Consider the following 25,643-nt stretch of genomic DNA (forward strand, 5'->3'; position numbering starts at 1 on the left):
GGATCCGCAGCCAAATCCGCACCGTGTGCACATAGCCTAATTCTAAAGGTATGTGCACATGCTGCAGAAAACGCTGCGGATCCGCAGCAGTTTCCCATGAGTTTACAGTTCAATGTAAACCTATGGGAAACAAAAATCGCTGTACACATGCTGCGGAAAAACTGCACGGAAACGCAGCGGTTTACATTCCGCAGCATGTCACTTCTTTGTGCGGATTCCGCAGCGGTTTTACAACTGCTCCAATAGAAAATCGCAGTTGTAAAACCGCAGTGAAATGCGCAGAAAAACCGCGGTAAATCTGCGATAAATCCGCAGCGGTTTAGCACTGCGGATTTATCAAATCCTCTGCGGAAAAATCCGCAGAGGACCAGAATACGTGTGCACATACCGAAACCCTACCCCTAACCCTAGTTCTTACCCCAACATTAGTGGAACAAAAAAAAAAAATTCTTTATTTTTTTTTATTGTCCCTACCTATGGGGGTGACAAAGGAGGGGGGGGTCATTTACTGTTTTTTTTATTTTGATCACTGAGATAGGTTATATCTCAGTGATCAAAACTCACATTGGAATGAATCTGCCGGCCGGCAGATTCGGCGGGCGCACTGCACATGCGCCCGCCATTTTGGAAGATTGCGGCGCCCAGCAAAGAAGACGGACGGACCCCGGGAGGCTAGGTAAGTATAAGGGGGGGGAGATCAGGGCACGGGGGGGGCATCGGAGCACGGGGGGGTGGATCGGAACACGGGGTGGATTGGAGCACGGGGGGGTGGATCGGAACACGGGGTGGGGGATTGGAGCACGGGGTGGGGGATCGCTGTGCGGGGGGGTGGATCGGAGCACGGGGGGGAATCGCTGTGCGGGGGGGATCGGAGTGCGGGGGGGTTTGATTGGATCACGGGGGGTGTGATTGGAGCACGGGGGGAGCGGACAGGAGGACGGGGGAGCGGAGCACAGGACGGAGGGGAGCGGACCACAGATCGGGGGGCTGGGGGGCGATCGGTGGGGTGGGGTGGGGTGGGTGCACATAAGTGTTTCCAGCCATGGCCGATGATATTGCAGCATCGGCCATGGCTGGATTGTAATATTTCACCAGTTTTTTAGGTGAAATATTACAAATCGCTCTGATTGGCAGTTTCACTTTCAACAGCCAATCAGAGCGATCGTAGCCACGGGGGGGTGAAGCCACCCCCCCTGGGCTAAACTACCACTCCCCCTGTCCCTGCAGGCTGGGTGAAATGGGAGTTAACCCTTTCACCCGATCTGCAGGGACGCGATCATTCTGTGACACAGCATATGCGTCACAGGTCGGATTGGCACCGACTTTCATGACGCATACGCTGTGTCACAGGTCGGGAAGGGGTTAAAGGGTTTATTTCACTTTATAGCGCATCTGTCAGTAGTATCTGTCTGTGATTCGATGTCTTATTTCCGAGAAATCCACTTTTTCTTAATCTGTTATTGAGCAGTTAAGATCTATTGGCTGGACATAGATCTCCCTGAAAATCTGCCTCCAGAACTTATTTTAAATGACCTGGTAAATGCCAAGGTCAATCTCTGACAGCATGTCATTACATGCACCCATCAGTGTGACTGTGACATAATCGTAGGGCGCTGATAGGTTGCCATGCCTACTGGAGGGTCTGCTGAAGACCTTCGTTCTTGTCATGGTGATTCTTATGTGAAAGCCAGCCTGTAGCTGGCGTACATAGGAGATCGTGTTTTTCACTATACTATGTGTAGTACAAGCAATTGGATGATCACAGCTTCAAATATTTAATACAGTAAAGTAAAAAAAAGTTGTTTTTTAAATAAACACGAAAGTTCAAATCGCCCCCATTAGAAGTAAAACAAACAAAAAATTAAAAAACCACATTTGATATTGCTGAATTTGTAAAAGTCCAGTAAAATTATAAAATAATCTACGGTAATCTGTAAACGGCATAATGAGAGAAAAATATGTCAGAATAAGGCCACGTGCACACATAGAGTATTTGGTGAGTGTTTTTTTTTACCTCCGTATTTGTAAGACAAAAACTAGGAGGGGGTGATAAATACAGAAGTGGTGACGTGTTTTTATTATGTTTTTTCTATTGGTGAAATTTCTCTCGCAGAGACCAGCGTCTCTGCAAGGGAAATAGACATGCTGCGGTCTGGAGAGACACTCCACATGTCAGTCTCTGCAGGTGATCCGTGGGCGTCTCAGGATGCATAGTTAATGGGATTTCTTGAAATCCCATCCATTATGCTGTATAACAGCTGGATGCTGCGGGTTTGACGCTGCATAAATATGCAGCAGTTCCTGATCGTGGGAGACTAGTGTCTCTGCAACAAAAAACTGACATGCTGCACCGTGGGTGAGTTTACGCAGCGTCAAATAGAAGCACAGTGGGCATGGGATTTCTATAAATCCCATTTACTGTGCTTTCTAATGTAGAACACAGAGTTTTTGGCCTCCACAACATTGCAATAAAATGCAAAACCTAGTATCTACCCCAAAATGGTATCAGTAAAAAACATAAGCTTAGGGTGCAAAAAAATAAAAGCACAAAAAAAATCTCAAAACACGATATCCTGAATATTGAAAGCATTACAGGTCTTGGAAAATCACAACACAAGCAAAATCTTTTTTGTTTTTTCGTTTAGTTTTTTTTTCCCGTTCACTTAAAAATAAAAAAAGGTATGCATGTTTGGTATCTGTAATCGTACCAACCTGTCGAATAATATTTTCAGGACAGTTTTGCCATATAGTGAACTGTAAATTAAAAAAAAAAATTGTGAAATTGTATTTTTTTTGCAATTTCAATGCACTTGGAATTTTTCTCCCACTTTCCAGTGCATCACATGATAAAACGAATGGTGTCATTCAAAAGTACAACTTGTCTAGCAAAAAAAATCAAGCTCTCATATGTAGTTGTGGATGGAAAAAAAGTTATGGATCTTGGAAGAAGGGGAGGAAAAATTGAAAGCGGAAATTTGCCCTGACGTGAAGGGTTTAAAATGAGCTCTGGAGGCAGATTTCAGAGAGAGTTAGGTTTTCATCATTCTATTAAATTAATTTACATATCAGAAACAGTATGGATAACTCTGGACACAAGTGCGCTCCCTGCACTTTAACTCCCGAAATGCGATCAAATAGGATTGCAGCATTCTGTGTGCCGGCAGAGGACTGACAGCCCCTCTGCCTTTAGATCGGAGACCCAGCGGCGTGACGTGGGGTCCCGATTGTTGCCATAGTGACCGGATGGCATCACCAGAGCTAGGAAACATGCTGATCATACGCAGTGCATGATCAGCGAGTCTCTCTATCAGTGCAGAGCTGACGGCTTCTATGATATGTAGATGCTGCATCTCCATGCTGTAGAAGCAATCGGCCTGCAAAAAATTATTGACCCATAGTGGGACAAAGTAAAAAAAAAGTTTAAAAAAAAAAGTTTAAAAAAAAAAGTAAAAACTTTTTTTAAATAATTGTAAAAATATTTTTTTTAAATCAAAAATACAAAAAAATCAGATATTATATCTACAAAAAATATTTTAATGAAAAGAATATATAAACAAAAAAAGTATACACATTTGGTATTGCCACATCCACAATGACCCAATCTATAAAGTTGTCCTTGTAGTTAAAACCTTTAGTCAACACCATAAAAACAAGGCAAAAAACAATGGTTTATCATCATACCACTGAACAAAAATCAAAATAAAACGTGTTAAAAAAGACGGCTTTAAATAATCATGGTACCGCTTAAAATGTAATTTTGTCCTGCAAAAACAAGCCGCCATACAGCTCCATCAGCGAAAAAATAAAAAAGTTATAGCTCTCACAATAAAGGGATGCAAAAATAATTTTTTTTTTAGAAAAGTTTTTGTGTAAAAGCGCCGAAAGATAATAAAACTATATAAATGAGGTATCGCTGTAATTGTACTAACCCGAAGAATGAAACTGCCTTATCAATTTCACCACACACGGAGCGGTATAAACCCCCTCTTCCAAAAAAAAAAAAAAAAAAAAATCCTCAATTGCTGTTTTTTTTTCTCCCTACCCCCCCCCCCCATGACCGTACCACTGAAACATGGGATCCGCCCTTCAGGGACAGGAAACCTACAGATAAAGGGGCGGTGCCTAGCCCTCACATCAGTTGGTTTCCTGTCCTTGACGGGGAAACTTCAGTTTGGCGTACCTGAAGATTGAAGATCAGGATGACATTGGTCCAGGCCTGGCCAGACCGGTACAGGCAGCGGGGAGGCCCCTGACGTGTCTGGTGTGTCCTGAAGCTGCCACCGATGGGTCTTGCAGGGTGAGCCGGGGAGAGCGCAGCCGCCGCACCATATTCCTGTCAAGGTTTCCCGGCAGGCACATGCCTCCCAAAAATCATAATTGAAAGCGATCAAAAATATGTCATGTGCCCGAAAATGGTACCAATAAAAACGTCAACTCATCCTGCACAAAACAAGCCCTCACGTCACTCTGTGGTGCTAGTGGGAATCTCACTGAGGTCACCGCAGTTCATCCCGGCTGGAAACTGTGCCTCAGTGACATCACCGCTAGTCACTGATGCTGCGCTCGCTGCTGTTCATTCACCAGTGGTTCTCAGCCTGGACGGTCGCATCTTTGCACCGTCCAGGTTGAAAGCTAATTATCCCCCAGACATGGATTACGGCGTGGGACAGAACGACGTACAGGTATAGTTGTTATTTTATTTTATTTTCGGTTTATTACAGGAGAACGTGGGCTTCGGTGGAATTAGACAGGTTGTAAATATGGTTTGAGATTATTAAGAGTCTGTCATTCTTTCAATTAAAGGACTTTATTCTTGATGTCTGTGTTTACTTACAATGTGACTATGGGGTTAGTAATGGGGCCGTCTTATTGACGCCTCTCCATTACTAACCTTGGGGCTTGATGTCACCTATCACCCCACTTCCACCGCTACAGGGCAAGTGGGAACAGCCGGGCAAAGCGCCAGAATTGGCACATCTAATAGATATGCCTTTTCTGGGCAGCTCCGAGCTGCTATTTTTAGGCTGGGGGGCAATATCCATGACTGCTTACTAGCCTGGGAATACCAGCCCCCAGCTGTCTGTTTTAGCAAGGTTGGTTGTCAAAAATGGGGGGACCCCTCTATTCTTGATAGCTAGCCTTGCTGAAGCTGAGGGTTGCAGCCCCAAGCTGTGAGTTTAATTATTTACAGTACAGGAAGGATTGACTAATACTCACATCCGCAGCTCCTGCTCTTGCTGTTATTAGCAGCTGCAGATGTTAGATGATGGGAGCAGTTGTCCCAACAGCTGACACCAGTGACCGGAGGTAAACTTTATACCTCCAATCACAGCTGAGCCCTCACACTTTTTTTGACAGCGTGGGAACCATGGATCTCTGATGGGCGGGGCTGATTTCACCGCCTATCAGAAGCCGTGGCTGCCACGCTGTCATGCTCATGACAGCACAACAAACACCTGGTGTTGGGGCAGCTGAACCCAAACAGTAGCACGGATTCCTTGGTAAAGTCCGTGTTAGGTGTCCATGCCCGAACAGTAGGTGTTCAGTATGGATGCCGAACTTTACTGGTCGAGTTCACCCATCTCTATTCAGGATGCAAAGAAAAACCCACAAATAACATGAGCTGAAATACTGGACTCTCTGAAAACTAGCTGTGTGGCTGTTTCAAGATGCACAATAAGGAAGCACTTGAAAACAAATGGGCTGCATGGTCAAGTCGCCAGAAGAAAGCCATTACTGCACAAAAGCCACAAAGTATCTCCCCTACAATACACAAAACAGCACCGAAACAAGCCTCAGAACTTCTAGAACAAGGTCATTTGGAGTGATGGCCACAATCATAAATGTTACATTTATGATTGTTATAATAGCCGAACGCCTGAATCAAAACACCGATCAGGTGTTTACTGCATACACTCGTCCGCTCTGCACATGGCGGGACTTTTTATAATATTTATATTTACCACTGTGCTATACTTGTTCATTTAAATATTGTCTGATGATGTGCACTTTATAGCATAGACTTGTCCGCTCTTCATGGGGAGGGATTCTGATTTGTATTTTCACTACACATTTACCTGGTTCAGACACATCCCCTTGTTCTTGGTCACCTGATCGGTGTTTTGATTCAGGCATTCGGCTCCGTGACTCTGACTGTCGTCATCTCCGGTCATGTGACGCGCTCCATGGAGACGCGTCCCTGGCTCCCGGAAGATGACGGCGGCGTTACCATGCATGGTAAGTCAGTCTCGCCGTCAATTTGTCTATTTGCACGATGCACTTTTTCTGATTGGTCCTCTTGGATATATAATGCGATGCGACGGGCTTACCTTCAGTCTTCCTCGTCAAAGCTGAAGCGAAACGCGCGTTGGGCCGTGCGGGCTTATCATCAGGGTATGTAAGATCATGGAAACATCTTATACGATCATGTTTGGTGCACCTTATAGTCATTAGACTTTATTTGTTTCTCTGTTCCCCTCCTTTATACTGATTGGGAAAGTTATCTTATTATAATTATTTGAGTATATTATTTATTTTTTTACCCATGCACAGTGTTCACTTTAAACTGGGTACTTACCCGATATATGCACTTTATATTGAATTGTGAACACGTAGTGCAATATAATTTATTTGGTGCACTTTAGAGGGATCTAGTCATTTTTTACTTTACCCCCCCCCCCTTTCTTCCATGTCACTTTAATTGGTAATTAATTTATTCACATTTATTTGGGCAAACCTTATTTTGATCTAGACATTGTATTTATTTTGTTTTGGGTACTTACCTGGAATATCAATTTTGATACATGCACAACGTTCATTTTACTTTATTTATCTGCTACATGCACTTTACTTTGGAATGTGAACAGTGAAATGAAATAAAATATACCTCAACCTCTATTAATTAGCTTACTTATGGTGAGGTTTTTCTGCTTATGATATAATTTGATTATTGTTTACCCTAGAATTTAATTACTGTTAAATTGGAGAATATAATTTAGTATACATACCCTTTGATGATAACCTGTACTCTATCGCCACCTGGTGGTCCTTTCCCTAATTTTAGTATTGTGATTATTCTGTTAATAATAAAATATATATTTTAGTGAAAAAACTTTTGGTTGGTGTTTCATATTTACAAGGCATTACACACACTGTACTAATTGTATATGTCACTGACATCTATATATCGATCTATTCTACAGTATGTGTATATATCTATTCTATTCTTTCTTGTCTGGTCATGCTGTCATTTTACTGTACGCGGCACATGAATTGACGGCTTTTCTAAGGACATCGGTGTGTAAAAATCGGACCGCACTCGTATTGTCCGAGGGCCGTGCAATTTTTTTATCTTGCTCCCATTGACTGGCATTGGCGAGTCTCACCCATGATACAAGGACAATTGCAGCATACAAGATGTAGGGTATGTTTCCACGGTCAGGAGGTGGCAGAGCTGTGGACGCAAAACATGTCCACTGCGTCCAAAGCGCTGCCGGCTTTTGAACGCAGGTGATTCCACATTTGTTCTTCGAATCGTGCGGAATCACCGCGCTCAATACATGGGACGGGAAATTTATCTTGTGCAGACGGAGCAAATTCCATCCACTACGCTGTAACATCTGGCCGCTGAGGGTGAACACAGCGTCAAACCCACAGCGTTTACTGACCGTGGAAACATACCCTAAGACAGTGGAATTTCCAGTATGAGCCAGCTTTTGCACCAATAGTTTACACAGAAGGCACTCTGCTTGTATACTGTGCTAAAATGACTTTCCACTTGTTTTTATTTTCTTCATGTGAAATTAACCCTTGTACATTGCTTTGGCATTTTTTTTAGGCTTCTTTTACACTTGCTGTTTTTGCGGCCCCGATAGATTTCTATGGGGCTGCAAAAACAACGGAAGCTTGTTTTTGCGGTGCACCATCAAGAACGTATTTGCGGATCGCCTACTATTCTAAACCAGAAAAACGGCGATCCGCAAGATTTTTGTGGCCCGTTTTTGCGGCTGACCATGAAAATGACAGCAATATGGCCCGCAAAAATCACGGCAAGTGTAAAAAAAAATTTAAAAAAGCCTTAGATTTCAACAATCATGTATAAATTTGTTTTTATCACCAAATAGTCTCTTCGCATTCCACAGCTGTCAGTGACACTGCAGGATGGAAGCAGACATTTTCTGATGTGGTAATATTTATGATTTTACTCCTGTGTGGCCTCGCTGAGGAAAAAATACACCTAATGTATACTGCTGTACCAAGGTGATCTTGGCATGAAAGACGCTGGACTGTCGACATAAGATTTCTTCTACAAAACAGAACGCCATTAGGGTACGTTCACATTAGCGTTGCGCCGCTGTTGCGTCGGCGACGCAGCGGCGACGCAGCGGCGACGCGCCCCTATGTTTAACATAGGGGACGCGTGCGTTTTTTGGGTGGCGTTTTTCGCCACGTGCGTCGTTTCCGACGCTAGCGTCGGACGCAAGAAAATGCAACAAGTTGCATTTTCTGTGCGTCCGATTTTTGTCAAAAACGACGCACGCGTCGCAAAACGCGCGCGTTTTTGCGCGCGTTTGCGCGCGTTTTAACATGCGTCGCGCGTTGCGTCGCCGACGCAGGGCGGCGCAACGCTAATGTGAACGTACCCTTACTGTTCCTTAGAAAGTGCCCACCCGCGTCACTCTCAGCCCGGCGCGCGCCCGTGTCTCTCTCCTCACCCTGCGCGCGCGCCCGCCCGCCCGCATCTCTCCTCAGGCCTGCGCGCGCCCGCCCGCGTCTCTCTCCTCAGACTGCGCGCGCCCGCGTCTCTCTCCTCAGACTGCGCGCGCCCGCGTCTCTTTCCTCAGACTGCGCCCGCGTCTCTCTCCTCAGACTGCGCCCGCGTCTCTCTCCTCAGACTGCGCCCGCGCGCCTCTCCTCAGACTGCGCCCGCGTCTCTCTCCTCAGACTGCGCGCGCCCGCCCTCGTCTCTCTCCTCAGACTGCGCGCGCCCGCGTCTCTCTCCTCAGACTGCGCGCGCCCGCGTCTCTCTCCTCAGACTGCGCGCTCGCGTCTCTCTCCTCAGACTGCGCGCGCCCGCGTCTCTCTCCTCAGACTGCGCGCGCCCGCGTCTCTCTCCTCAGACTGCGCCCGCGTCTCTCTCCTCAGACTGCGCGCGCCCGCCCTCGTCTCTCTCCTCAGACTGCGCGCGAGCCCCCGTCTACTTTCTCTGCAGCGCAAAGCAGTTGAGTCGAACGGATTTTCCCGCCCTCTCCACACGCTGAATCTATAGTAGCACCTGGTAAATCTCTCCCCACTTTTTTCAAAAACGGGCGAGAATTGTGCAGTGTGGGGGAATGTACAGAATCGTTTGCTGTCTAACTTTACCTCAGACGCTGAAGCCACATATCACCCTACACAATGCGGAGCCCATTAGCCCTCATCTGTGTGCCTTCCGTCATATTGCTCCGTATTTAGGACGTTATTTTTTTGTTATATTTTTTTTTTTCTCTAAGCACAGATAATGTGAGGAAAAAATCCAAATAGAGTTATTTTATTAGCATCAGTGAGAAAAAACTAAGCATGAGGCTGGTTATCTGGTTTGTAATAGTCCACACATAGTGGCCACATTGCAGCCATGTGCTGCCCGGATATGTGGCTTTAACGCACTCTCGTGTGGTAGTCAGTTTTTAATTGCAGGGCTAGAATCAGCAGTTTTTCCCGCAAAAACTCACCGCCATTACCAGCAAGTAGAGAGAAATGGAGCAATGTGCTGCAAGGCAGGGGTCACACATAGTGGTCGACACACGCATACAAAACAACTGCAAAGCTGCTTGTTTCCAAAAGTCTGACTTTCTGCAGTATCGTTGGAGTTGGAGATTCATTACAAAATGGCTGGCCTACTGTCAATGGCCTTGTGTTTCCAGTAAAAACACGTCCATTAACACCTTCGTGACCTGCGCCGTACTAGTACGGAGGTGGTCACTTCTCTCCCTTTGATGTGGGTTCCGGCGGTGAGCCCACATCTTTCCTGCATGTGTCAGCTGACATGTGCCTGGAACAGCCATGGGTGGAATCGCAATTCACCTGTGGCTATTAACATCTTAACTGCAGCTGTCAAACTCGGAAATCCCGCCCATCAGTGACCCACGTGATCGTGGTGCATCGGTGTGTTGGCATGACAACCAGAGGTCTCCTGCCTGCTGTGAGTGCTGCCCGGGGGTCGATGGTCATAGCAAGTGAGGTATTCTGCTACACACAGGTGATCTGATCATCGCCTGTATGTAGCAGAGCCGATCGGGTTGTGGCAGCTTCTAGTCTCCCATGGAGACTATCAAAGCATGCCAGAAGTAAAAAAAAAATGTTTTTAAAAAATATAAAAGTTCAAATCACTCCCCTTTTCCAAATTCAAGATAAAGCTATAAAAAAAAAAAATCAAACCTACACATATTTGGTATTGCTGCGTTCAGAATCGCCCGATCTATCAATAAAACCTGATCGCTAAAGGGCGTAGAGAGAAAAAAAGTAAAAATGACAGAATTACATTTTTTTGGTCGCCGCAACATTGCAGTAAAATGCATTAATAGGCGAACAAAAGAACGTATCTGCACCAAAATTGTATAATTAAAATGTCAGCCCAACCCGAGATCACGAATAATGGAGACGCTATCGGAAAATGGCACAATTTCTTTTTTTTTTTTAGCAAAATTTGGATTTTGTTTTCACCACTTAGATAAAAAATAACCTAGACATGTTTGGTGTCTATGAACTCGTAATGTCCTGGAGAATCATAATGGCAGGTCAGTTTTAGCATTTAGTGAACCTAGCAAAAACAAAAAACAAGTGTGGGATTGCACTTTTTTTGCAATTTCACCGCTCTTGGAATTTTTTTTCCCATTTTCTAGTAAATGACATGGTAAAACCAATGGTGGTGTTCAAAAGTACAACTTGTCCCGCAAAAAAAAAAAGCCCTCAGATGGCCATATTGACGGAAAAATAAAAAAGTTATGGAAGAAGGGGAGTGAAAAACGAAAACGCAAAACCGAAAAAAGCTTCGGGGGTTAAGGGGTTAAAGGCTCAATGCTCACCGCTCTATTTGATGATTTATCAACTTTTGCCTGAGGTCCCATCATCTATTTGAACTACCGTAGGTGAGATTGTTCTAAGTTAAATTAATCTCTACTCTTATGGGTCAAAAGTGGCTATGAGTCAGTGGTTCTGCCATATGATTGTACGCTTATTGCCCTATTTTTGTCTATGTGACTATATTGCCAGTGGTACCGGTGTTGGTTGTGTAAAATAGACATTTGGACCCCTAATTGTGCAATTTGAGTGTTTTGCTATTGGAGGATTCCTATGTTTGTTGTGTCTATATTTTACATTTTATAATTAAATGTTACGTTGTAAATTTCCTTTTTTTGCTATATTTATCTGATCTAATAAGGGATTCATTTTGTTCCTTTGGGAATACTCCTTACTGCTAATCTGTACTATAGATGTGAAGCAGTTCTAAAAATCTGTTGGTGTACAACTGACGCTACTTTCACACTTGCCTTGGTACGGGGCTGTCGCCATGTGTCGGCCCGACGTACCGACGGACAGTGTGTTAAATATAGCACAACGTGGGCAGCGGGTGCAGTTTTACAACACATCCCCTGTCCATTGCGATGAGCAGGGAGGAGGGGGCGGAGTTTTGGCTGCGCATGCCGGTCGAAAATGGCGGTCACGACACACAAAAAAAGTTACATTGAAGGTTTTTTTTGTGCGTCGCGTCCGCCAAAAACACGATGCATCCGTCGCACTACGGATGCGACGTGTGGCCATACGTCGCAATGCGTCGCTAATGCAAGTCAATGGAGAAAAAACGCATCCTGCGGGCGTTTTTTCTCCAAAACGACGCATTGCGACGTACGCCTAACAACGCAAGTGTGAAAGTAGCCTGAATATTAGATTGGTGATTCACAGCAATGCTAAAAATAGTCATAAAAAATAGTACATATTGTGAATTTGTAAAGACTAGTGATAAGCGAGTATACTCGTTACTTGAGATTTTCCTAGCACACTCGGGTGTCCTCTGAGTATTTGGATGTGCTCGGAGATTTAGTTTCTGTCTCCCTAGCTGCATGATTTGCGGCTGCTAGCCATTCTGATCAGGTACATGTGGGGGTTGCCTGTTTGTTAGGGAATCCCCACATGTATTCAAGCTATCTAGTATAAAGATTTTGTGATTAACTCATGGTTTTAACCCCTTAATGACAGCCAATACGTCTTTTAACTGACCTGAGATATAAGAGAATAGCCTCCCCATACAGATGACAATCCAGCAGCTATCAGCTGGACACTATAGCTGACAACTTGCTGCATCAGCCACGATCAGTGTTTGCACCGTCCAACTCTGTTTAACCCCTTAGATGCTGCTGTCAGTAGTGACTACATCATTATAAATGGTTAACAGAGTGTGAGGGCTTCCTCTTCATCCAAATTGGTGCCCTCAGATCTTGATTTTGTGGTCCTGATATTTGCCATGGCAGTTCATGACCAAATAGCGGTCTTAGAGTCTCACGGCTGTTGTAACCTGTTCAGAAGTTAGAGACATTTTGGTGGTAAAAATACACATTTTCATTTCTGTCATGCCAATTTGCATTAATTCCTGTAAAGCACCTGAAGGGTTAATAAACTACCTGACAGCAGTTTTCAATATGTCAGGGGGTGCCGTTTTTAAAATGGTATTACTTTTGGGGTTTCCCAATATATGAGATCCCTAAAGTCACTTCAAACATAGCTAAGTCCCTCAAGAAATAAATTTTGTAAATTTCCTTGAAAAAATGAAACATTGCTGCTACATTTTTAAACCTCCTAAAATGCTAACAAAATAAAATAACATTTTACAAATGGTGCTCATGTAAACCCGACATGTGGGAAATGTTATTTATTAATGGATTCCTGTGGTATGACTATCTGGATTGAAGGGATAATCATTAAAATTTAGAAAATTGCTAATTTTTTAACATTTTTCTCAAATTTTTGATATTTTTTTTATAAATAAATACAAAACATATTGACCTAAGTTTACCATTATCATAAAGTGTAATGTGTCATGAAAAAACAATCTCAAAATCACTGGGATTTGTTGAAGCGTTGCGGAGTTATTACCACATAAAGTGACACTGGTCAGATTTCAAAAATTTGGCTCCGTCACTAATTAAACACACTGCTATTATTTTGAACAATACTGTATAAAAGTATCAAACCCTCAGGTCTAGGTTGCAATGATTAAATACCTTAGGGTCTGAAACACTTTTGTCTATCATCTCCTGTAGCCGGGGCTGTGACTACAATGCTGTTGTCCTATTTTTAATTTACCTAATAAATTTGATACCTTCATATACATCGGATTTCTGAAGCTGGATTTATCTTCTTAAGCTATCGAACGTAAATTCATAGTTAAATAACATGAATATATAATATATGTGCATATTTTGGAAATGCAACATCACACTACAATCTGGTAGATTGAAAACATCAATTTAAAGGGGTTTTCCACTCCAACGATATTGAGGACCACTATAATTTGGATAGGTTATGAATATCAGATCAGTGGGGGTCCGACGCCTGGCACCACCCACCATTTAGCTGTTACTAGCTTGCGTACACCTGATGCTAAACTGGGCACAGAGTGGAACATCATCGTTCCATAAACTATATACATTTTGATGCTACCAGAGCTGGTGATCGCTGATTGGTGGTGGAGTTGGGTTTCTGACCCACAGTGTTTTTATATTGATGACCTATCCTACGAAAAGGTCATCAATTTAAATGTGGTGAAAATGCTTTCCTGGACTAATACAGTCATGGCCAAAAGTATTGGCACCCCTGCAATTCTGTCAGCTAATACTCTGTTTCTTCCTGAAAATGATTGCAAACACAAATTCTTTGGTATTATTATCTCCATTTAATTTGTGTTAAATGAAAAAACACAAAAGAGAATGAAGCAAAAAGCAAAACATTGATCATTTCGCACAAAACTCCAAAAATGGGCCAGACAAAAGTATTGGCACCCTAATACTTGGTTGCACAACCTTTAGCCAAAATAACTGCGACCAACCACTTCCGGTAACCATCAATGAGTTTCTTACAATGCTCTGCTGGAATTTTAGACCATTCTTCTTTGGAGAAGGCACCCTTGATATATCAGGGACCTGGAGCAGTTTGCCAAACTGCCATTTTTAGATCTCTCTACAGGTGTTCTATGGGAGGGAGACCCAGCTTTCTCACACTGGGCCCAACATTATGCTGCAAAATTTGTTGGTAGTCTTCAAACTTCATAATGCCATGCACACTGTCAAGCAGTCCAGTGCCAGAGGCAGCAAAGCAACCCCAAAACATCAGGGAACCTCCGCCATGCTTGACTGTAGAGACCGTGTTCTTTTCTTTGAATGTCTCTTTTTTCTCTCCTATAAACTCTATGTTGATGCCTTTGCCCAAAAAGCTCTACTTTTGTCTCATCTGACCAGAGAACATTCTTCCAAAACGTTTTAGGCTTTTTCAGGTAAGTTTTGGCAAACTCCAGCCTGGCTTTTTTATGTCTTGGGGTAAGAAGTGGGGTCTTCCTGGGTCTCCTACCATACAGTCCCTTTTCATTCAGACGCCGACGGATAGTACGGCTTGTCACTGTTGTACCCTGTTTGGATGTTAGTCGAGGTTCTTTATCCAACATCCGCACAATCTTGCGTTGAAATCTCTTGTCAATTTTTTTTTCCATCCACATCTATGGAGGTTAGCCACAGTGCCATGGGCTTTAAACTTCTTGATGACACTGTGCACGGTAGACACAGGAACATTCAGGTCTTTGGAGATGGACTTGTAGCTTTGAGATTGCTCATGCTTCCTCACAATTTGGTTTCTCAAGTCCTCAGACAGTTCTTTGGTCTTCTTTCTTTTCTCCATGCTCAATGTGGTACACACAAGGACACAGGACAGATGTTGAGTCAACTTTATTCGATGTCAACTGGCTGCAAGTATGATTTAGTTATTGCCAACACCTGTTAGGTGCCACAGGTAAGTTATAGGTGCTGTTAATTACACAAATTAGAGAAGCATCACAAGATTTTTCGAACAGTGCCAATACTTTTGTTCACCCCCTTTTTATGGTTGGTGTGGAATTATATCCAATTTGGCTTTAGGACAATTCTTTTTGTGTTTTTTCATTTAAGACAAATTACATGAAGATAATACCAAATAATTTGTGTTTGCAATCATTTTCAGGAAGAAAATGAGTATCATCTGACAGAATTGCAGGGGTGTCAATACTTTTGGCCATGACTGTATATTTGTGACCTTTCCATAAGATTGGTTATCAATATAAAATTATTGAGGGATGGAGATCTGGCAGATCCACTGATCAATTGATATCTGCTCTGGCAGCAGACAGATGTCAGCAATGTATGGAGCAGAATCCAGCAGCCCCGTACAGGCCGCTGCCAAGTTCTGCATTTATCACTCATTCACTAGAAGTAGCCGTGGGATGCTCCTGTCACTCCCTAGGCACCTCGTCACAGCCTGAGAACTAACTACCCCTAAAGATAGAAACAGGAAAACTATCTTGCCTCAGAGAAAATCCCCAAAGGATAGATAGCCCCCCACAAGTAATGACTGTGAGTGGAGAGGGAAAAGACATACACAGAATGAAACCAGGATGTAGCACAGGAGGCCAGTCTAGCTAGACAGATAGGACAGGATAGAATACTGTGCGGTCAGTATTAAAAACTACAAAAATCCACACAGAGTTTACAAAAATCTCCACACCTGACTAAAGGTGTGGAGGGTAAATCTGCTTCCCAGAGCTTCCAGCTTAACCGAATATATCAATACTGACAAGCTGGACAAAACATAGAAAGCACAGAACGAATAAGTCCACAACCTGTGGACAGAAAAGAGCAAGCAAGGACTTAACTTTGCTGAACTGGTCAGGATATCAGGGAAATCCAAGAGAGATGTGAATCCAACCAGGAACCATTGACAAGTGGCACTGGCTGAAGAAAGAGCCAGGCATAAATAGCCGAGCAGAAAGACAATCAGTGGAAGCAGCTGCAGACTGCTAAATCCAAGGAGCAGCCATTCCACTCAAAACCACCGGAGGGAGCCCAAGAGCAGAACTCACAAAAGTGCCACTTACAACCACCGGAGGGAGCCCAAGAGAGGAATTCACAACAGTACCCCCCCCCCTTGAGGAGGGGTCACCGAACCCTCACCAGAGCCCCCAGGCCGATCAGGACGAGCCAAGTGAAAAGCACGAACCAAATCGGCGGCATGGACATCAGAGGCAACAACCCAAGAATTATCCTCCTGGCCATAACCCTTCCACTTGACAAGATACTGAAGCTTCCGCCTCGAAAAACGAGAATCCAAAATTTTCTCAACCTCATATTCCAACTCTCCCTCAACCATCACCGGGGCAGGAGGATCAACCGAGGGAACAACGGGCACCACATATCTCCGCAACAAAGATCTATGGAAAACATTATGAATGGCAAAAGAGGCTGGAAGAGCCAAACGAAAAGACACCGGATTGATAATTTCAGAAATCTTATAAGGACCAATAAACCGAGGCTTAAACTTAGGGGAAGAAACCTTCATAGGAACATGACGAGAAGACAACCAAACCAAATCCCCCACACAAAGCCGGGGACCAACACACCGACGGCGGTTAGCAAAACGCTGAGCCTTTTCCTGAGACAACGTCAAATTGTCCACCACATGAGTCCAAATCCGCTGCAGCCTGTCCACCACAGAATCCACACCAGGACAATCAGAAGGCTCAACCTGCCCCGAAGAAAAACGAGGATGAAAACCAAAATTACAAATGAAAGGTGAAACCAAAGTAGCCGAACTAGCCCTATTATTAAGGGCAAACTCGGCCAACGGCAAGAAAGCCACCCAATCATCCTGATCAGCAGACACAAAGCATCTCAAATAGGTTTCCAAGGTCTGATTAGTTCGCTCAGTTTGGCCATTAGTCTGAGGATGAAATGCCGAAGAAAAAGACAAATCAATGCCCATCCTAGCACAAAAGGCCCGCCAAAACCTAGAGACAAACTGAGAACCTCTGTCAGACACAATATTCTCCGGAATGCCATGCAAACTAATCACATGCTGAAAAAACAATGGAACCAAATCTGAGGAGGAAGGCAACTTAGGCAGAGGTACCAGATGGACCATTTTAGAGAACCGGTCACAAACAACCCAGATAACAGACATCTTCTGGGAAACAGGAAGATCCGAAATAAAATCCTTGGAAATATGCTTCCAGGGCCTCTCAGGGACCGGCAAAGGCAAAAGCAACCCACTAGCGCGGGAACAGCAAGGCTTGGCCCGGGCGCAAGTCCCACAGGACTGCACAAAAGCACGCACATCCCGCGACAAAGAAGGCCACCAAAAGGACCTAGCAACCAAATCTCTGGTACCAAAAATCCCAGGATGACCAGCCAACACTGAACAATGAACCTCAGAAATTACCTTACTTGTCCATCTATCAGGAACAAACAGCTTCCCCACTGGACAGCGGTCAGGCTTATCAGCCTGAAATTCCCAAGCACCCGCCGCAAATCAGGGGAGATGGCAGAAAGAATCACCCCTTTCTTAAGAATGCCAACCGGCTCAAGGACTCCAGGAGAATCAGGTGAAAAACTCCTAGAGAGGGCATCAGCCTTAACATTCTTAGATCCCGGAAGATACGAGACCACAAAATCAAAACGGGAGAAAAACAGGGACCATCGAGCCTGTCTAGGATTCAGCCGCTTGGCCGACTCGAGGTAAATCAGATTCTTATGATCAGTCAAGACCACAACGCGGTGCTTAGCTCCCTCAAGCCAATGTCGCCACTCCTCAAACGCCCACTTCATAGCCAACAACTCCCGATTGCCGACATCATAATTGCGTTCCGCAGGCGAAAACTTTCTGGGAAAAAAAGCACACGGTTTCATCAAAGAACCATCAGAATCCCTCTGAGACAAAACGGCCCCTGCCCCAATCTCAGAAGCGTCAACCTCAACCTGAAAAGGAAGAGAAACATCCGGCTGACGCAACACAGGGGCAGAAGTAAATCGGCGTTTAAGCTCCCGAAAGGCCTCAACAGCCGCAGGGGACCAATTCGTCACATCAGCGCCTTTCTTCGTCAAATCAGTAAGGGGCTTAACCACACTGGAAAAGTTGGCAATGAAACGGCGATAGAAATTAGCAAAGCCCAAAAATTTTTGAAGGCTCTTCACAGATGTGGGTTGAATCCAGTCATGAATAGCTTGGACCTTAACAGGATCCATTTCCATAGACGAGGGTGAAAAAATAAAACCCAAAAAAGAGACCTTCTGAACTCTGAATAGGCACTTAGACCCCTTCACAAATAAAGCATTATCACGAAGGATCTGGAACACCATCCTGACCTGCTTCACATGAGACTCCCAATCATCGGAAAAAATCAAAATATCATCCAAATATACAACCATGAATTTATCAAGATAATTGCGGAAAATATCATGCATGAAAGATTGGAACACAGATGGAGCATTAGAGAGCCCGAATGGCATCACGAGGTATTCAAAATGGCCTTCGGGCGTATTAAATGCAGTTTTCAATTCGTCACCCTGTTTAATACGAACAAGATTATATGCCCCTCGGAGGTCAATCTTAGTAAACCAACTAGCCCCCTTAATCTGAGCAAACAAATCAGAAAGTAAAGGCAAGGGGTATTGGAATTTGACCGTGATCTTATTAAGAAGACGATAATCTATACAGGGTCTCAAGGAGCCATCCTTCTTAGCAACAAAAAAGAAACCCGCTCCCAATGGTGACGAAGACGGCCGAATATGCCCCTTTTCCAAAGATTCCTTAACATAGCTCCGCATGGCGGCATGCTCTGGCACAGACAGATTGAAAAGTCGGCCCTTAGGGAACTTACAACCTGGAATCAAGTTAATAGCACAATCACAGTCCCTATGTGGAGGAAGGGAACTGGACTTGGGCTCATCAAATACATCCTGGAAATCCGACAAAAACTCAGGGACCTCAGAAGAGGGGGAAGAGGAAATTGACATCAAAGGAACGTCACTATGTACCCCTTGACAATCCCAACTAGTCACAGACATAGTTTTCCAATCCAGCACCGGATTATGTTCCTGTAACCATGGAAAACCCAGTACAACAACATCATGCAGGTTATGCAACACCAGAAAGCGGCAATCTTCCTGATGTGCTGGAGCAATGTACATGGTCATCTGCGTCCAGTACCGAGGTTTATCCTTGGCCAATGGTGTAGCATCAATGCCCCTCAAAGGAATAGGGCTCTGCAAAGGCTGCAAGCAAAAACCACAGAGCCTGGCGAATTCTAAGTCCATTAAGTTCAGGGCAGCGCCTGAATCCACAAATGCCATGACAGAAAAGGACGAGAATGAGCAAATCATGGTCACAGATAAAAGAAATTTAGGCTGTACAGTACTGATGGTAACAGACCTAGCGACCCTCCTAGTACGCTTAGGGCAATTGGAAATAACATGAGCAGACTCACCACAGTAAAAACACAGCCTATTCTGACGTCTGAATTCCTGCCGTTCTGTTCTAGTCAAAATCCTATCACATTGCATAGGCTCAGGACTCTGCTCAGAGGACACTGCCATATGGTGCACAGCTTTGCGCTCGCGCAGACGCCGATCAATCTGAATGGCTAGAGACATAGATTCGCTCAAACCAGCAGGCGTAGGGAAGCCCACCATAACATCTTTAAGGGCTTCAGAAAGACCTTTTCTGAAAATAGCCAGAGCATCCTCATTCCATTTAGTGAGCACAGACCATTTCCTAAATTTCTGGCAGTATAATTCTGCCGCATGGGACGAGCTCTGAAGGAGGTGGTACCTGTACTGACTGCAGTCCCTAAGCTCAACACAACACTAGAAGTAGCCGTGGGATGCTTTTGTCACTCCCTAGGCACCTCGTCACAGCCTGAGAACTAACTACCCCTAAAGATAGAAACAGGAAAACTATCTATCCTCAGAGAAAATCCCCAAAGGATAGATAGCCCCCCACAAGTAATGACTGTGAGTGGAGAGGGAAAAGACATACACAGAATGAAACCAGGATGTAGCACAGGAGGCCAGTCTAGCTAGACAGATAGGACAGGATAGAATACTGTGCGGTCAGTATTAAAAACTACAAAAATCCACACAGAGTTTACAAAAATCTCCACACCTGACTAAAGGTGTGGAGGGTAAATCTGCTTCCCAGAGCTTCCAGCTTAACCGAATATATCCATACTGACAAGCTGGACAAAACATAGAAAGCACAGAACGAATAAGTCCACAACCTGTGGACAGAAAAGAGCAAGCAAGGACTTAACTTTGCTGAACTGGTCAGGATATCAGGGAAATCCAAGAGAGATGTGAATCCAACCAGGAACCATTGACAAGTGGCACTGGCTGAAGAAAGAGCCAGGCATAAATAGCCGAGCAGAAAGACAATCAGTGGAAGCAGCTGCAGACTGCTAAATCCAAGGAGCAGCCATTCCACTCAAAACCACCGGAGGGAGCCCAAGAGCAGAACTCACAAAAGTGCCACTTACAACCACCGGAGGGAGCCCAAGAACGGAATTCACAACAGGAACCACTGTGCTCAGCTCAAGGCAGCAAAGATTGAGACAGAGATACTCATTGCCAGAGAGAGTAAAAATAATCCTAAAATATTCTTTAACTACATAAATAGTAAGAAACTAAAAAATGATAGTGTTGGCCCCCTTAATAATAGTCTGGGTGAAATGGTGGATGAGGATGAGTAAAAAGCCAATATGCTAAATGACTTTTTTTCATCAGTATTTACACAAGAAAATCCCATGGCAGACAAAATGTGCAGCGCCCTAGAGACCTGGTCATTGCAGTAATGTCGCTCTGCCACTAAGGAGAGTGATGGTACGTCTGATGGCACTAAAGGAGTTCATCTGACCAGGTATCACCAGCACACATTACACTTCACACTCCAGCCACTAGGGGGAGCAAAAGGTTTTATTTATTAGGCCACTCCTCACACTGGTAAAACCAGGGGTTGGATAGGAAGTTAGATGAGAAGCTGACTGGGTTTTGTCCAGGCAACATCCCGTGGCAGGGGGTGTTGCGGGGAAGATTCAGGGGGGTCCCTGTCAGACGTGGGAACCCTGGCAGGTACCTAGCGACAAGGCAGAACGTTACGGAACCACGCCTGCACTACCTTGCGGCGGTATCCTAAGAAAGGACACAAAGCGAAGGATATTGTGGACAGTGAGAAACGAGATCAAGCACAAAGGAGAGCCAGTAGGAGTCGTGCCCCGAGAACGGCAACATCCTACTGAGGCGCGTAGCCGGTGCCCGGAACACTGAGGAAGTAACTGACTTTATGCCTTACTTCAAATACCGCAGGACAGTTAATTATAGGTTGGCTGTCTACCTTACATCACCTACGCAGACATAGGGGGCAACCGTGGAGAGGGGCATCTCTAGGGTCCCGGAAGAGCTCCGAGCCTACCCGTCAAACGGGTGCGTCCTAGCCATAACCAACTTGGGGGACGAAGAATAGAACGAACTAGAAAGAACGAGAACAGAAGTTGTGAGGACTATCCCGAATGCTCAGCAGGGAAGGACTACAACACACAGGCGCTAGTGGTAGGCAACGATTTCCACCTGCAAAGGGAACTCTGGATGTGCCTTCGGACTGGCCGGTCTCAGACAGCCCTGTTAACTGTGCTCTGGATTGAGGATCCTGAAGTCACCAGTAAAGAGGTAAAGAGACTGCAACCCTGTGTCCTCGTTATTGTCTGCACCTCACACCATCACCACCTACACTACTGGGAAGCCCTGGGGACTCACTTCACCTGTGGGAAGGTAAACCATCTAGCTGCCATCACATCACCCCAGTGGACCCCAAGCAGCGTCGGTCACCCTGACCGAATACCACAGGTGGCGTCACGAAGCCTTGGCAGACTTGTATCACCTTTTATTGGACGCCCCTTAGCTGGGTCACGGACCGGGTACAGCCACCGTGACAACCCCAGAACCGAGCCAGCAGAGGACCGGTACCGAGTAACCCCGCGGCCCTGCGTATGGGGGCGCTCCAACTGACTAGTGATAAAAATTCCCAATTAAATGTCACCTGCTTTACCCAGCAGGAAGTGTGGCGGCGTCTAAAAATCACTAAAATTGACAAATCTCCGGGCCCGGATCGGATACACCCCCGAGTACTGCAGGAATTAAGTACAGTCATTGATAGACCATTATTTTTCATCTTTAAAGACTCCATAATAACAGGGTCTTTACCACAGGACTGGCGTATAGCAAATGTGGTGCCAATATTCAAAAAGGGGACAAAAACTGAACTCGGAAATAATAGGCCAGTAAGCTTAACCTCTACTGTGGGTAAAATCCTGGAGGGCATTCTAAGGGATGCTATACTGGAGTATCTGAAGAGGAATAACCTCATGACCCAGTATCAGCACGGGTTTACTAGGGACAGTTCATGTCAGACTAATTTGATCAGTTTCTATGAAGAGGTAAGTACCGGATTGGACCAAGGGAACCCAGTGGATGTAGTGTATATGGACTTTTCAAAAGCTTTTGATACGGTGCCACACAAAAGGTTGATACATAAAATGAGAATAATGGGGATAGGGGAAAATATGTGCAAGTGGGTTGAGAGCTGGCTCAGGGATAGGAAACAAAGGGTGGTTATTAATGGAGCACACTCGGACTGGGTTGCGGTTAGCAGTGGGGTACCACAGGGGTCAGTATTGGGCCCTCTTCTTTTTAACATATTTATTAATGACCTTGTAGGGGGCATTCAGAGTAGAATTTCAATATTTACAGATGACACTAAACTCTGCAGGGTAATCAATACAGAGGAGGACAATTTTATATTACAGGATGATTTATGTAAACTAGAAGCTTGGGCTGATAAATGGCAAATGAGCTTTAATGGGGATAAATGTAAGGTCATGCACTTGGGTAGAAGTAATAGGATGTATAACTATGTGCTTAATTCTAAAACTCTGAGCAAAACCGTCAATGAAAAAGACCTAGGTGTATGGGTGGATGACAAACTCATATTCAGTGGCCAGTGTCAGGCAGCTGCTACAAAGGCAAATAAAATAATGGGATGCATTAAAAGAGGCATAGATGCTCATGAGGAGAACATAATTTTACCTCTATACAAGTCACTAGTTCGACCACACTTAGAATACTGTGCACAGTTCTGGTCTCCGGTGTATAAGAAAGACATAGCTGAACTACAGCGGGTGCAGAGAAGAGCGACCAAGGTTATTAGAGGACTGGGGGGTCTGCAATACCAAGATAGGTTATTACACTTGGGGCTATTTGGTTTGGAAAAACGAAGACTAAGGGGTGATCTTATTTTAATGTATAAATATATGAGGGGACAGTACAAAGACCTTTCTGATGATCTTTTTAATCATAGACCTGAAACAGGGACAAGGGGGCATCCTCTGCGTTTGGAGGAAAAAAGGTTTAAGCATAATAACAGACGCGGATTCTTTACTGTAAGAGCAGTGAGACTATGGAGCTCTGCCGTATGATGTTGTAATGAGTGATTCATTACTTAAATTTAAGAGGGGACTGGATACCTTTCTGGAAAAGTATAATGTTACAGGGTATATACACTAGATTCCTTGATAGGGCGTTGATCCAGGGAACTAGTCTGATTGCCGTATGTGGAGTCGGGAAGGAATTTTTTTCCCCAATGTGGAGCTTACTCTTTGCCACATGATTTTTTTTTGCCTTCCTCTGGATCAACATGTTAGGGCATGTTAGGTTAGGCTATGGGTTGAACCAGATGGACTTATAGTCTTCCTTCAACCTTAATAACTATGTAACTATGTACAGTACAGACCAAAAGTTTGGACACACCTTCTCATTTAACCCCTCTGTGACCTTAGACGTACTATCCCGTCGAGGTGCCCTGGGCTTATCTGACCCTGGACGGGATAGTACGTCATAGCCGATCGGCCGCGCTCACGGGGGGAGCGCGGCCGATCGCGGCCGGGTGTCAGCTGCTTATCGCAGCTGACATCCGGCACTATGTGCCAGGAGCGGTCACGGACCGCCCCCGGCACATTAACCCCTGGCACACCGCGATCAAAGATGATCGCGATGTTCCGGCGGTGCAGGGAAGCACCGCGCAGGGAGGGGGCTCCCTGCGGGCTTCCCTGAGCCCCCCGCAGCAACGCGATGTGATCGCGTTGCTGCGAGGGTCTCCTCACCTCCCTCCCTGCTCGAGCCCCGGATCCAAGATGGCCGCGGATCCGGGTCCTGCAGGGAGGGAGGTGGCTTCACAGAGCCTGCTCAGAGCAGGCACTGTGAAGGCTGCAGCGCTGCATGTCAGATCAGTGATCTGACAGAGTGCTGTGCAAACTGTCAGATCACTGATCTGTGATGTCCCCCCCTGGGACAAAGTAAAAAAGTAAAAAAAAAATTTTCCAAATGTGTAAAAAAAATAAAAAAAAATATTCCAAAATAATGAAGAAAAAAAAAAAATATTATTCCCATAAATACATTTCTTCATCTAAATAAAAAAAAAAAACCAATAAAAGTACACATATTTAGTATCGCCGCGTCCGTAACGACCCGACCTATAAAACTGTCCCACTAGTTAACCCCTTCAGTAAACACCGTAAGAAAAAAAAAAAAAAAACGAGGCAAAAAACAACGCTTTATTATCATACCGCCGAACAAAAAGTGGAATAACACGCGATCAAAAGGACAGATATAAATAACCATGGTACCGCTGAAAGCGTCATATTGTCCCACAAAAAAAGAGCCGCCATACAGCATCATCAGCAAAAAAATAAAAAAGTTATAGTCCTGAGAATAAAGCGATGCAAAAATAATTATTTTTTCTGTAAAATAGTTTTTATCGTATAAAAGCACCAAACCATAAAAAAATTATATAAATGAGGTGTCGCTGTAATCGTACTGACCCGAAGAATAAAACTGATTTATCAATTTTACCAAACGCGGAACGGTATAAACGCCTCCCCCAATAGAAATTCATGAATAGCTGGCTTTTGGTCATTCTTCCTCACAAAAATCGGAATAAAAAGCGATAAAAAAATGTCACGTGCCCAAAAATGTTTTCAATAAAAACGTCAACTCGTCCCGCAAAAAACAAGACCTCACATGACTCTGTGGACCAAAATATGGAAAAATTATAGCTCTCAAAATGTGGTATTGCAAAAAATATTTTTTGCAATAAAAAGGGTCTTTCAGTGTGTGACGGCTGCCAATCATAAAAATCCGCTAAAAAACTCGCTATAAAAGTAAATCAAACCCCCCTTCATCACCCCCTTAGTTAGGGAAAAATAAAAAAAAATGTATTTATTTCCATTTTCCCATTAGGGCTAGGGTTAGGGCTAGGGCTAGGGTTAGGGCTAGGGTTAGGGCTAGGGCTAGGGTTAGGGTTAGGGCTAGGGTTAGGGTTAGGGCTAGGGTTAGGGCTAGGGCTAGGGTTAGGGTTAGGGCTAGGGCTAGGGTTAGGGCTAGGGTTAGGGCTAGGGTTAGGGCTAGGGTTAGGGCTAGGGCTAGGGTTAGGGTTGGGGCTACAGTTAGGGTTGGGGCTAAAGTTAGGGTTAGGGTTTAGATTACATTTAC

The 25,643-nt window shown here is 44.6% G+C and overlaps 1 long non-coding RNA gene across 1 annotated transcript in view; it reads left to right on the forward strand.

The window, feature by feature from the left end:
* Positions 1 to 9,240: 9,240 nt before the first annotated feature.
* LOC138674029 (uncharacterized) overlaps positions 9,241 to 25,643 on the forward strand; it is a 29,482-nt gene continuing 13,079 nt past the window's right edge. The window contains exon 1 of the long non-coding RNA XR_011320436.1: positions 9,241 to 9,277. This is a non-coding gene — a long non-coding RNA (uncharacterized lncRNA). The remainder of the gene's footprint in view (positions 9,278 to 25,643) is intronic.

This window comes from Ranitomeya imitator, chromosome 4 (assembly GCF_032444005.1).
Source record: "Ranitomeya imitator isolate aRanImi1 chromosome 4, aRanImi1.pri, whole genome shotgun sequence".
Taxonomy (NCBI): Eukaryota; Metazoa; Chordata; class Amphibia; order Anura; family Dendrobatidae; genus Ranitomeya; species Ranitomeya imitator.